General features: G+C 38.0%; 1 long non-coding RNA gene across 2 annotated transcripts; it reads right to left on the reverse strand.

The window, feature by feature from the left end:
• Positions 1-10,521: 10,521 nt before the first annotated feature.
• Positions 10,522-11,117, reverse strand: LOC131427729 (uncharacterized). Of its 2 annotated transcripts, none has more exons than XR_009229301.1 (3): positions 10,891-11,117; positions 10,658-10,831; positions 10,522-10,595 (listed from the first exon to the last, which is right to left on the reverse strand). It is a non-coding gene; the product is annotated as an uncharacterized LOC131427729 (long non-coding RNA). The 2 variants fall into 2 exon arrangements; XR_009229302.1 differs by having other exon boundaries at positions 10,522-10,598.
• Between the last annotated feature and the right edge of the window lie 1,487 nt (positions 11,118-12,604).

The following is a 12,604-nucleotide window of genomic DNA, read 5'->3' on the forward strand; positions in this document are numbered from 1 at the left end:
TCGGCTAATGGCAAGATCACATGCTTCAATTTTATAAAGAACAATAATATAAAATTTCTTATAGATTCCAACAATTTTAATTTTTTGATTTCGAAGTTTTATGTAAAAATATTTGCATTGCGTACCGAACAAACGGTACATCAATTCCGTCTGCTTTTTTCACTCAATTCCGAAAATTTTTGTAACAATTGGTTTACAACTAGAAAAAAATATATGGATTTTCATAATACTCAGACAAAAAAAAAGGAATTTCATAATGATATCATCTGACTTTTAGCCACAAGAAATTTGTTGGAACATTGTGCGAAATCTCTATAACAAACATAACTTTTCTCATATACTGTGGAATTCATTAGTTGTGCGTATGAAAACTATTATAGTGATAGATGTGATATATATTGCAAAGTCATAAATGTTATAATAGAGGTTTATTTTTCATATTAATCTTTTGAAATAAAGATTTTGGTGATTTTTGATGCACTATAAGTTTTGCCTTATGATTCTCACTACTCATTTTGCTTGAGTGTGCCCAATTAGTCCCTCTAAGAAATGGGGTCATTCATCGGACCAACTGTGCAACGTATTGGACTCTTATCTTCTTAGAGCAAATTCAGAAGCTAGAAGTGTTATATGGAAGATCTATAATAGAACTGAAACTGGTACAAACGTATTCCCAGCAAGCCGTTTTAGTTATATTTATTCGAACAGTTTTTCTGTCAAATTTAAAACTGGGATACGATGCCGTTCTATTTTTTCAATATTTGAAAATACTGCTGGGGTTGCCAGTTTTTCTTGGTATACAATACAGATTTTAATTTGCAAATTGACATAAATTATGCATCTAGAACTAGAACCCTGCTGAATATGCCCTTACCAGGGTTCAATAATGCAATCGACAATCTCACGACAAAAGAGCCTAATTGCAAATGACAGTTTCTCTTTATTTACTTTTTCTTTCACACAAAACACTTGATTCGATCAACTGTTTCAGTTGAAATCTCTATGGAAAACAATGTGACATTCATATGAAATATGGTTTGCACTCATTTTATGAGTTAAGTATTTTTTCATGAATTTCATGTGTTCTACAAGTAGTGATAGCAAATACAAATAATAATACCTCTAAGTCCCATACAAAAGCATGCAATTTTTGTCGTGAATACGACTTACTTTACTATGGGGCGCCTTTTCAAAATTAGCCATATGGAAGAATAGGCAGAACTTAATCGCGAATATCTCGACTTGTATTAATGGTAGCAACATAATTCTTTCACCATTTCATCAAAAATATGATCAGGAATTCAGGATAATATTTTGAACAGTGTGCGATAACCACAAACAACTCAAAAATTAAGTTTGAGTTTTGAGATAGTCAGGCACATATCTTCAACTGAATGCGTATAAAAGGGGAACCGTGGTCGAAAATCGATCATTCGTCATCTAACACTCGATGTGGATAGACGAATAACCTACTACGACTAATTTCGATTTTGTTTTATTTTTTATTCGCAGTTGTCTACCTACCCAAGCTATGGGTAAAAACCGCCATAGATCCGAGAAGGATCCAAAGGATGCTAAGCGTCTGAAGCCAAGTGATGTACAGGTAAACGACCGTTTGCTGAGTAAAAACCAATATGCTGATCTGCCAGTAGATGTCGAAGAGGAACTGCAGAAGAAGGAAAAAATGCCGCCTTTCTACCTGAAGGGCTTCCCACCAACTCTACGCTCGGATTTCAACACACTGATCAGCAAAGGACTACAGGCAACAATCCGTTTATGTACTGAAGGCTACAAAATAACTGTTCCGGCTTTGAACCACTACAAAGGAGTGGAATGCTATCTGAAGCAGACAAAAGCGGAATACTTCACACACGATATTGCCGCCAACAAACCTATGAAGGTTGTACTTCGAGGACTACCCGACATGATGGAAGCCGAACTAAAGCAGGCACTGTCGGAGGCTGGACTAAAGCCTTTGATGGTATTTAAAATGAAGCGCCATAATACGGACAAAAAGTTTAGAGATCAACTGTACCTGATTCATCTGGAGAAGGGCTCCATCACCATGAGTCAACTGAAAACGATTAAATCGTTATTTCACATAATCATCGAATGGCAAAAGTATAAACCGGTACATCGGGATGTCACACAGTGCACGAACTGTTTGAACTACGGCCATGGAGCGAGGAATTGCCACATGAAAAGTCGGTGCGGGAAATGTGCCGAACCACACAATACCAACGATTGCCTACTAGATGACATCGCTGTAAAATGTGTGAACTGTGATGGCGACCATCCATCTACTAGCAAATCGTGTCCCAAACGTGCTGAGTTCACAAAAATTCGACAACAGGCGTCCCGCAAACAATCAACGCGCAAGAATGTTCCACAGAAGGATGAAGTTAATTTCCCACGGCTCCCACCGAAGAGGGATATTCCGAATTTGCCGCCACTTCCTCGCAGCAATCCAAAGACTTCAGCCGCTGGATCTCAAAAAGAATCTTCCTCAAGAATCCCTCCTGGATGGGGCAATAATCAACTACAAGCAAAGGATGACTCTGGTGATTTATTCTCTGCTGAACAACTGATCGTCATTTTTGAAACAATGACAACAAAACTACGAAACTGCAGAACGCGGTTAGAGCAAATCAACGCCTTAGGCAAATTCATCATCGAATATGCAATATAATGAGTTGGTTATAGTAAATTGGAATGCTTGCTCACTCAGGAGCAAAACTGCTGAATTGTCCGACTTTCTTCAAGAGAAGAATGCCGATATTGCTATTTTAACTGAAACTCATCTTAAACCTGAAATTTCTATTTTTATTTCCAATTACAGGATTCACAGGCTCGACAGGGCAACTACCAGAGGAGGGGGAGTTGCCATTGCCATTAAACGATCCATTCAGCACAGGCTTCTGTCAGCCTTTAAATTGCAACTCATAGAAGCCATCGGAATTGAGATTACAACGACGATGGGACCCATCATCATCATTGCAGCGTACTGCCCCAAACAAACCAATCTTCGAGATGGTACGTGTGCATCATTGAAGCGAGATCTGGCTATGCTCACTCGACGACAAAACAAATTCATCATTGCTGGGGACCTGAACGCACGGCATGAGCTGTGGGGAAACAGAAGACAGAATCGAAACGGATTCGTACTTGCCGAAGATTACGAAGCTGGACAATACAACATCTTCGCTCCGGATCAACCAACGCGACTTTCCAGATCGGGAGTTCATTCCATTTTGGATATATTCATCAGCAACATCGCTATAGACAGCTCTCCGGTTGTCTTCAACGAGCTCTCTTCTGACCACTTTCCAGTAATATTGACGTTGGGATCTTCACCAGAAACAGTGCCTATTCAACCTCGGAGGAACTATTATCGCACCGATTGGGTCCAATTTCAACATATCGCCGACCAACTTATTAATATCGATTTACCACTTGATTCCCCGATGGAAATCGATGCAGCCCTATCTTCCTTCCAGCATTCAATCACAGTCGCCCGTGATAGGACGGTTCCAGTACAACATATGCCGAGTTCCTCTCTTCAAATCGACAGTGTCACCAAGAAACTCATCCGACTTCGGAATATCTACCGGAGGCAGTATCAACGAACTGGCATCCTAGATAGGAAGACTACTTATAACAACTTAACTAGGATAATCCAGGAAAGGATATCTGAGCTTCGCAACAGGAACTTCCAGCAAAAGCTTCGAGAAATTCTCCCACATTCAAAGCCCTTCTGGTCCTTAACGAAGGTGCTTAAGAAAAAACCGAAGCCTATTCCTCCTCTGATGTCACCCCAGGACGCAGCTGAAGGAATACCTTTAATCACACCAGTAGAGAAGGCAAATGCGCTAGGCCAGCAGTTTGTGTGTTCTCACAATTTAGGACTCAACATTGTTAGTCCATACGAAAGAGCCGTTGCTGATAGCGTAGCTGAGGTTGACCAATCAGACAGCTTAGTTCCTGAGGAAAGTAGAGTCACTGCGAATGAGCTGATGGCTGTTGTGAAAAAATCCAAAAATATGAAGGCCCCCGGTTTCGACAACACATTCAACATTGAGCTGAAACATTTGAGTATTCGCTCATTTGTCTTCTTAGCTAAACTTTTTAACAGGTGCTGGGAGCTTGGTTACTTCCCTTCAATGTGGAAGTTAGCTAAAGTTATCCCAGTTTTGAAACCGGGGAAAGATCCTTCCTTTTCCAAGAGCTATCGGCCCATCAGCTTACTCTCTGCCCTATCCAAGCTGTTTGAAAAGTCAATACAAAGGCGAATTCTTGCTTTTGCAGATGAACAGGATATATTTCTGGAAGAACAGTTTGGGTTCCGGAAAGGAAGATCCACCATCCACCAGCTCACAAGGGTTAACAACGTCGTCCAGCAAAACAAATCAGTGTCCAAAACGACTGCCATGGCAATATTGGATATTGAAAAGGCATTCGATAAGATTTACTATTCCTGCTGGTGTACCCCAGGGAAGTATCCTAGGTCCCATTCTATACAACATATTCACATCAGACATCCCACCTCTTCCAGCTGGTGGTGTTCTGTCACAATTTGCTGATTATACTGCCATTCTTTACAAAGGTCGTGTCATTAATGCTCTGAAAAATAAACTACAGACAGGTCTGGACGCTTTAACGGAATATTTTACAAGCTGGAAAATTGTGATCAATGCAGCAAAAACTCAGGTCATCTTGTTTCCACATTCAAGATCTCCAAAACTTGTTCCATCAGACGAATGCAGAATACGATTCGGTGATGAGGTCATTCAATGGTCCGATGAAGTTATCTATCTAGGACTCACCTTTGACAGACATCTGATATTCAGGTCACATGTTGACAAAATCGTTCAAAAATGTAGCATACTCATCAGGTCCCTGTATCCGCTGATTTGTAGAACATCTAAACTATGCCTGAAGAATCAGATGGCTGTCTATAAACAAATCATCTACCCCGCAATTGAATACGCAGTCCCTGTTTGGCGGGGTTGTGCACGAACACACAAACTTAGGCTTCAACGCATTCAAAGTAAGATCTTAAAGATGATTCTAAATCTACCCCCTTGGACAAGGACTAGTGAAGTACATGAGATGGCCTCACTGGATATACTAGAACAAAAATTCGAACAATACTGCACGAAATTTGAAGAGAGGTGCTCAATCTCTGAAATACAAATAATTCAAAATTTGTACGTATTAGGTTAGGGATAGTTATAAGTAGGTAGACATTTTATAAATAATTAAAATAAATATTATGATTAAACATTAGTATGTAAAACAAGAGTAACTAAAACACCTATTATTAATAACGAATCGTATGAACAACAAAGATGAAAGGCCAAAGGGTCAAAACACTTGTAATGTAAAATGTTGATGTAATACACAAAAATAAGATTAATAAACAGATATTTATGCAAAAAAAAAAAAAAAAAAAGGTCGCATCTCTCATTCGCTTGCTGGCCATCGAGGCGCGAGGACCAGCCAGCAGCAGCAGCGGGAGTTAAACTTTCCACCAGCAGCGAGAGAGAATGCACCTTCTGCGTGGTTAATAAAAACCTCAAACGCTCAGGTCGCATCTCTCATTCGCTTGCTGGCCATCGAGGCGAGAGGACCAGCCAGCAGCAGCAGCGGGAGTTAAACTTTCCACCAGCAGCGAGAGAGAATGCACCTTCTGCGTGGTTAATAAAAACCTCAAACGCTCAGGTCGCATCTCTCATTCGCTTGCTGGCCATCGAGGCGAGAGGACCAGCCAGCAGCAGCAGCGAGAGTTAACCAGCAGCGACGGAGAATGCACCTTCTGCGTGGTTTAAATCCTCAAACGCTCAGGTCGCATCTCTCATTCGCTTGCTGGCCATCGAGGCGCGAGGACCAGCCAGCAGCAGCAGCGGGAGTTAAACTTTCCACCAGCAGCGAGAGAGAATGCACCTTCTGCGTGGTTACAACCTCAAACGCTCAGGTCGCATCTCTCATTCGTTTGCTGGCCACCAAGGCGAGAACCAGCAGCGACTGAAACTGGATTCTGAGTGTTATTGGATCTAAATTTAGGTCTTGAACTCAGGGTCCAGTTCTCTATTCCAGACTTCTATTCGGTTGTTCTTAAAACCATAATAATACTCCTAAAGAATTATGCGGAATTTACTTTACTGTACCTCTATACAACCCATTTTTGTCGTGAATACGACTTACTTTACTATGGGGTGCCTTTTCAAAATTTACCCTTTGAGAGAGTGATAAGAATCAGAACGCGTTCTAAGGAAGAGAACAAAATATCTGCTGCTGTACAACAAATCGTCCGGGAAAAATGTTCCGAAAAGTGGTGAATATCGCAGTGAGTTCCTCAATTTGGTCCTTGTGAATGCTAGAAACGAGTCCCTTCAGCATATTGATAGTTTCTTTCAATAAAATATGCAAATCCGAAATGAAATAATCGACATTAAAATTCTGTATGCGGCTATTTTTATAGCCGTTAGGACCGCCCATTAGTGAAAAAGCTACAAACGAAATCAGGTAGAAACAAGCCTCTCAACAAAACTTGAATCAGTTTGGATTGTATCGCCACTGCGAGCAGATGTGTTTTGTGTCGTCTGCACGCTTTCGACAAGAGCGATTACGTCACAGCTGCCAGTCATTAGCATTGGGAAAAAAACAACGATGGAGAGCATTGCACAATATCAGCCGTTCTAATGGCTCTAAAAGTTTTCTAAAGAACTATTAGGATTTGTTGTTCGCAAATCGTAGGGAAATATCCTCAGTTTACGGCAAATCAAGAACAGTTTGCTTAGATTTGTGCACTTTTCGCTGTGTGAAACTCACAGTAATCGAGATCAAGTGAAGCTTTCTTTGTTTTTGCGAAAAATGTTCCAGAGTTTAATGTCGTAGAGAATTACGCAATTTGACTTTTCTGAATGCTAGAAATGAGTCCCTTCAGCATATTGATAGTTTCTTTCAATAAATTATGCAAATCCGAAATGAAATAATCAACATTAAAATTCTGAATGCGACTATTTTTATAGCCGTTAGGACCGCCCATTAGTGAAAAAGCTACAAACGAAATCACATAAAAGGAAATCTCTTAACAAAAATTGAATCAGTTTGGATTCTATCGCCCCTATGAGCAGATGTGTTTTGTGTCGTCTGCACAGCTAGTTTCGCTTTCGACAAGAGCGAATTCGTCACAGCTGCCAGTCATTAGCATTGGGAAAAAAACAACGGTGGAGAGCATTGCACAATATCAGCCGTTCTAATGGCTCTAAAAGTTTTCTAAAGAACTATTAGGATTTGTTGTTTGCAAATCGTAGGGAAATATCCTCAGTTTACTACAAATCAAGAACAGTTTGCTTAGATTTGTGCACTTTTCGCTGTGTGAAATTCACAGTAATCGAGATCAAGTGAAGCTTTCTTTGTTTTTGCGAAAAATGTGAAAAAGGGGAATGCGTGCATAATTCATACAATTGATATTCGGAAGTGTTAAGGAACATGTCAGTTGTTTTCGTATTCACGACATCCAGTTATGTCTCTGACATTACCCACCCGCCTTTTTTGGTTCACCAAAAGAACAAGTTGGCCTAGCCCATCCCTTAGTTTTGAACTGACATATCAGAATGGTAGAAAAAAACATATCTGGCAACGCAACATTGAAGTTGCCATGATACGGAACTAGTTTGTTTGTTGTTTTCCTGACTTTATGTATTGCATTCTGAATACCAGTTATGCAGTATTTAATAATCGCAGAGATCGAAAACCTCATGATTCTGGTTGTATCGTAACATTATGGCTGAATGAGTCGAATGTACAGCATGATATAACCGTACGCTCTAGCAGGGAAAATATTCTGTATTCTTTTGCTTTCTGAAACTCCCGCTAGTGGTTCTGCTGAGTGTGTCAGTAAACCGCTTATTTTCTACTTCACAGAATAAAACATTTATTTCTGGAAGAGCAGAACAGATTTATATACATACTACGCAACTAATTGCCGGTTTAACAGTTGATTTCATTTATATTGAAAGTGAACGTGATTTCTGGAATAGTTTTGGGTCATCTCTTCTAATAGAAAATGATGCCATAAAATCCCTATTCGATCGCAACGTTCAATGAAGAAATTTTAAAACTTGGAATAATACAGAACACTATCGTTGGATCTTGGGATCATGTCTTTATTAGACTTGATTCACTTTAGGCCACCTCAATCATCACCGGTTTGCAAGTATTGTCGATTCAAATAATAGACCAAGGCACCTAGCTTTGACAATTAGTTTTCGGTAGTGCTTGAATGATTAAATTCGATCGTATTATGGAACGGATTCTTTATTTTTAATACAACAATACTTGTAACGTGTAACGAACGAACTTTCTCACTCACTAAAGAAATTTTCACATTTTGCAGGAGTTGACTGAAATACAAAATGTCTCCATCTCCTTTAGCCCCTTTTCCAATCAATTCGTATGGAATTTGATTTGGAAGTATGATTTCCAAACGGATTCCGAACCAGATGCAACAATCGATTCCGACTCGGATCGGTTCGGAATCGGTTGGTGTTTGATTCGGAATCCATTTGAAGATTATACTGAACTCCGAATCAAATTCTTGACGAGTTAGTTGGGTTAGCAGGTAATAACGACGGTACGACCGACGACACGACCAGACACTCCGAAGGAAAATCGGAATAAAAAGTGTTCGTGAGTGATTTACCACCAGTTACCATAAATATAGCGACCCCTTGAAAATGACAAAAACTAACTATTCGAGCAACACTGTTTGAGTTGCTATGCTGTGGTTACCAAGGAGCACCAGAATAAATAAACAAACAGTTTGAAATAGTTGTGGAATAATTCCACCGTTTTGAATTTTTGTGTCTTTTCCTCTTATTTAGTGAATTCCGCAGAGCTATTAAATAATGTGGATCATCATCAATACAAATTATGATAAAGCTGAGTGCAGGTGAGTGCTTGAATTTTATTATTAAATATTATTTTTCTATTATTTGCAGATAACGCCGCCTTCGAAAAAGCTTCTGAGGAAGGAGATACTGTGCCTTTCTATTCATTTCCTACGAACAGTTATATGTAAATTTAAACCAGATGGTAGATAAATAGTTTAGATATATATAATTTAGTTAATTTCAGATTAAGTCAATGGAATCTTTTTTGTGCGATCACCGAACCTCATACCAAACGGATTTGTTCACCTCATTTCTGTCGGAATTACTTTAGGGTGAGAAACTGGAAAATCTGAAAACAAATCATACACTTTTGCTTATGTGCATTATTAAATAAAACATACTAAATACTAAAAAATAAACAGTTGGCATATACGAACAATATGAGTCTGAGGTTAACTGTATCATCCGAACAGAAAATGAAATCGCTCCGTTTATTGAGTAGAATTTAATAAGCTATCACATTTAACCTTTATATACTCAAATTTATATACTACATTCAACCGGCTGCGCAGTTGATTATATCGGTTAAATCGAAATCTGCAGTAAAAAATTTAGTCAATACTTTTATTCTAATTTATGTTTAATTTTTTTTTTTCAACTGCATTATTACAGTCATCGTATTTTATAATTATGATGGAATAATTAAAGTCGAAAATTATACTTGAACATTTTGTCTGTCATCTATTCATGCATGAACTTTATTTACACATTCGACAAACTGTTCAATCTGTTGAATATGTATAACACCATCAATCTTGTATAACAGCATCAATCTTGCCAGCGGGCCAACTACATTCAGTGGTCTCGTTTTAAGTGAGAATCTCTTGTTTTTGTTTACATTCCATATGTAGTTACCAAGGCTACTGGTAACTGTTTTTCAAAATCAATAATTTTCCAGTTTTTGTTGCCAGTTTCAACATTTTTTCAAGCGATTTCGTTTTGACATTACCAGTTACTGAGGGGTAGTTAGATTTGCGATACAGTTTTGATAGTCGAGTGGCAGGTCGTGTCGTCGGTACGACCATGCACTTCGGAGGAAAATCAAAACGAGAAGTGTCCTTAAAACGATTACAGCTAATCACTAAACATTGCATTAACAGTAATAATCTTCAACGATAATCTGTAACGAAATTAGTGCTTACAAATAAAATATATATTCATCCACCATGAAACACGTATTACTTCTTTGTAGCGAACACTATCGTTTAAGCCAGCCATACCAATGACCTTAACAGTCATGTAGATTTGGCACGCACCGCCTTTACTTTTTTGAATAAATGGTTGCATGAAGCTTCCACCGGATCTTCCTGTTCAATCGTTTGTTTCACATTCCGAATGTATGGATTCACCTGAAAAGCTTTCCTTCGAACAGTTTATTCAGTGAGATGATTCGTGAACTAAGAACGATTTATTTATTTATTTATTTATTTATTTATTTATTTATTTATTACTTTCGATTCTTATTCGAAGGGTTCATCAACCGGTAGGAATGCACTAGAATTTTCGGATATCCAGTTACTTCATAGTCAGTATCCAACACAGGCCAATGACGTAATTTGTTTAACTGTTCTGGGTACTCGTGTCATTACTAGATGTATGGCATACGCAGGCCCGTTAGCTATACGACCGACGATTTTCCTACTTGGAATAAAATGTTAAATATATCACCGTTCAAATTCATGATCGTAAACCACACTTACTTAACAACCCTGGTATGTCGGACCGTATTATCATTCTGAAAAATTGTAATATTTGTTATGCTGTCGATATCTGACTGACGTTGGCAGATGATCGGTTTGGAGAATCAGTTCCGTCCTATGCACATTCGTGCGATTCTTGCCTTAAATTATGTGGAGTATTCCAGATAGTCAAAACTGTATACAAAGATTAGTCGATAAAATATAAGCGAATTTTTATAATTTGGGAATACTACCTCATCACTAGATCATGATAAATCCGATATAACGAGTTCAAATTGAACGGTTAATATTTTGGTCCGTTTCACTTTTGCGTCGCACAAGATTTCCCAGCAGAATCAAACTTAGCCACGCAGAGTTCATCGTTGGAATGTTCCGAACTTCGGGGGATTTGTATTTCTGGCTATCGATTTGCAGACAAATCAAAACTGTTTACGTCTTTTTCATAATAATAAACAGTAACTATGGTGAATTAATTTTCACTTTTCAGTGTTGCTAGTTTGATGGAAAAATCGTTTAGGTACATTGTCAGTTTGACAGTGCATCTTGACAATGTACCGCACGATGCAAAATGTGTCCTTGAAAATTTGTCGGAGTACACTCAAGCAAATTGAGTAGTGAAAATCATAAGGCAAATCTTATGATGCATCAAAAATCATCAAAATCATAATTTCATAAGATAAATATGAAAAATATATCTCTTCAATATACATCTCATCTATCACTATTATAGTTTTCATACGAACAACTTATGAACTTCACAATTAATGAGAGAAGTTATGTTTGTCATATAAATTTCGCACAATGTTCCTAAAAATTTCGTTTGAATTTCATAAGGCGTTTTATTGGAATTCCTATTTTCGGGATTTCATAAGGCGGTCTTATGATTCGCTTACGATATTCTTGTGGCTAAAAATCATACGAAATCATTATGAAATTCCATATATTTTTTGCCTGAGTGTACTCCGTATTATAATTTGTATTTGGTGATAGTTCGAATGCTCTGCACATGATGCTAGCGTGCAAATTATTTTCAGTGTAGAGTTTACCTGGAATTTTGACGAAACCCTCGTGAGTGTGTAGTATAACACTTATGTGAACTCACCGACTAAAGCTCTCACCGACCAAAGCTCTTTCACCAACCAAAAAGCTTTTCCGAAAAATCGAACTGCCACCTTAATAGCGACCTACTAAAAAGCTCAGAACAAACGATCTACCAAAGGCACTCTAGTGGCAGGTATCGGAAGCAGGAAAGCAAGCCAGTAAAACGTGAATTCACCGACTAAAGCTCACCGACCAAAATGTTCTTTTGTAGCATTGTCGAAAATCAGGATAACTATTTTTAAAACATTGTATATAAAAAGTGAATGAAATAAAAATTGTTACAGAGCTTCACATTTTTCAATTTAAAAATAATTTTAAACATTTTTTTCAAAAATTATCGCTTTCGGTACCGTGGAACAAGTACCGATAGGAAAAGTCATTTTGAGAAAAATTGCCCACACGAAAAACAACGACACTAATTAATTTCAATAGTCCAAAGTGTCTCCTACAAAACCTATACTAGCCTATATTGCTTAAAATGCTTTAAGTAATTTTTAACATTTTTTCAAAAATTATCGATTTCGGTACCGTCGAACAAGTACTGATAGGAAAAGTCATTTTGAGAAAAATTGCCCACACGAAAACCAACGACACTAATTAATTTCAATAGTCCAAAGTGTCTCCTACAAAACCTATACTAGCCTATATTGCTTAAAATGCTTTAAGTAATTTTTAACATTTTTTCAAAAATTATCGATTTCGGTACCGTCGAACAAGTACCGATAGGAAAAGTCATTTTGAGAAAAATTGCCCACACGAAAAACAACGACACTAACTAATTTCAATAGTCCAAAGTGTCTCCTACAAAACCTATACTAGCCTATATTGCTTAAAATGCTTTAAGTA

This window comes from Malaya genurostris, chromosome 2 (genome assembly GCF_030247185.1).
Source record: "Malaya genurostris strain Urasoe2022 chromosome 2, Malgen_1.1, whole genome shotgun sequence".
NCBI lineage: Eukaryota > Metazoa > Arthropoda > Insecta > Diptera > Culicidae > Malaya > Malaya genurostris.